The sequence below is a fragment of the Ictalurus furcatus genome, chromosome 3, assembly GCF_023375685.1.
Source record: "Ictalurus furcatus strain D&B chromosome 3, Billie_1.0, whole genome shotgun sequence".
NCBI lineage: Eukaryota > Metazoa > Chordata > Actinopteri > Siluriformes > Ictaluridae > Ictalurus > Ictalurus furcatus.
Genome location: NC_071257.1, coordinates 35,519,259 through 35,521,758, shown reverse-complemented (window position 1 = coordinate 35,521,758; position 2,500 = coordinate 35,519,259). Strand labels below are relative to the sequence as shown.

Below are 2,500 nucleotides of genomic sequence, written 5' to 3'. Positions count from 1 at the left end.
CGGAGGAGACAGACCGGACGAGGCCTAATTTCCACATCAGACGGCGAGAGGATGAACCGAGGTGAGAACCCTGTTAAAGAACCCCTAAAGGTCGGATTCGAACCATTAAAAATAATGAAACGTTTGAATAATAAATCGTTGAATATGTTTTTAACGCCTGAGAAATTTCTAAAAATGGCTTCGGAAAGTCTCCGCCCCTTTCACCTCATTAACCATGCAGAGAGATATAAGTATGCATAAATATGCTAATTAGGGAACCGTACCTGCATGCCCCAGTTTAACTAAAGCTAGTTAAAATTAAAAGTAGAAACAAATGTCCGTAAAGCAAAATAAAATATAATTAAATAAAGAAAATGACTTTTGATACTAACAAAAAAAAATTTACTAAACGTAAAACATATTAATAAATGTATATATTTATTTATATCATTAAATGTAATAATAAATAAACACGTAGAAACCACGACCGAAACTAACTGCTCTGTGTAAACTCCTCTGTCCTGAAGATGTCCTGAAGATGTCCTGAAGAACGAAATGCAAAAAGTTACAGCTTACTTCTGACTGTTCCTGTGGCACTGGAGACTCCTTCCGTAGATGTTATATAAACATCTCCTCATAGATTTTTTAATGCATTAAAGCTCTACAAGTCCATGTGAATGAGATGTTGCTACAGAAAGGAGAACTCCATGTAGCTTCCAGCACCCTATCAACCCCTCCATGGATCTCCTCTGCCTTGCAAACCTAGGAAGTCTTCTCGTCCTGCCTCTTGGCTGTCAGATGTGAGAGTATTAAACAGTAGCCGAAAGAATGTAGAGGAACCTGATACTGATCTCCTCTCATACCGCCTTCTCCTGTCCAAGTTCTTATCTTAACTTCTACAAGAGAGATCTAGAAGCTCTTGGACAAGATCATCAAAAGCTCTACAACATCTTCAGGTCTTAATCCACTGCCTCCTTCTTCACCATCCTCCCTGACTTCTGATGACACTTTCTTTGACAAGAAGATTGGGAGTCCTTCACTCCTACCCCTATTTCTACACTTACACGTTCAGGACTCCCGTCTTCTTTCATGATTACATTTCTCTTCTCTATCAACAGGAGATCCTGCAGATTACCTTGTCTACTGGATCCCATACTTTCCACACTGCTCCAGACCATCTCACAAGACCTCCTCCTCTTCGTCATCTCCTCTTTCTGCTCATGTACCAACTGCATTCAAGACAGCAAGTGAGATTCCCATCCGGAATCAACGAACTCTGGATTCCTTAGACATCATCAACGACTGACTGGTATATCTTCTCTCTTTTCTTCCCAAAATCCTTGAAAGCATTGTTTACTCACCCAGAATAACCTCCAGGATCCTAACCAGCATGCCTTCAAAGTGGAGCACTCCTCATAAAATGGCCTTGTGGTCATTGCTGAGAAGCTCCATGTCGCTTGATCAACCAAACTGTCATCAGTCCTCATCCTCCCTGATCTTTCAGCAGCCTTTGACCAAGTCAATCACAAGAATCTTCATGAGTCTTGGAATTCTTGACACAGCATGGCAATGGTTTGCTTCTCACCTGGAAGGAAGGACGGTCATGTGAGGTGAAGTGGACGGGATCCACATGCAGAATCTCCACTGGTGTCCCACAAGGCTCATTCCTGGGTCCTTTTCTCTTCTCATCCATCTACACCCAATGAGGTCATTTTCATACCACTGCTACGCCGATGACACTCAACTCATCCTCTCCTGTCCTCCATCAGACGCCTGCTCAGATCTCATCCTGTCTGGATGAAAGCTCATCAGCTACAATTTGATCTCAGCAAAACCGAGCTGCTGTATGTCCCTGGAGATGCGTCCCCAGTCCCAATGTCAAGATCTCCCTGGACAACTTTCAGATCTCACCATCTGTCACCGATGGCGTAACCATGGACAACCAACTGTCCTTCTCACCTCATATCGCTAAACCGACTCGGTTTCTCCTTTACATCATCAGGAGGATCCGGCCACTTCTACCCACTCAGGTGCTTGTCCAGACCCTCGTCTGCTACGTCTCGTTCCTGGAAGTTCTGCCTCTCTGCACCTGACCCACAAAGCAGCTGAATGATGGGTTCTCAACTTCTCAAGATGCTCTCACACCACTTCATTGCTACGGTACCCCAACTGGCTTCCTGTGGCTGCCCACATCAGATTTAAAACCCCCATGACTGCCTACAAAACCCACACCAGCTCTCATCTAGCTTATCAGGAAGACCTGCATGAAGATTCTCTTCTGTCCTGGAACCCAGGTGGTGGAATGAACTTCAAACAAAGACTAAAGACCTACGTCTCCACTGAGCACTTGGGCTAGCACTTTGTTATCTTTAAGAGAATCTTGTGTTTTTAGACCGTGCTCTTCGTCCACGTGAGGATCTGGAGGGTTTTTTATGCGTTTTCGAGTATGAAAAGCACTTCTGCAAGTCGCTCTGGACGAGAACGTCTGCCAAACGCCGTAAACGGTAAACCCTCGTAACGT

General features: G+C 44.3%; 1 protein-coding gene across 5 annotated transcripts in view; it reads right to left on the bottom strand.

Moving 5' to 3' along the window:
• LOC128606122 (teneurin-3) overlaps positions 1-2,500 on the bottom strand; it is a 430,029-nt gene that overhangs the window by 79,173 nt on the left and 348,356 nt on the right. The gene's annotated exons all lie outside the window — the stretch shown is intronic.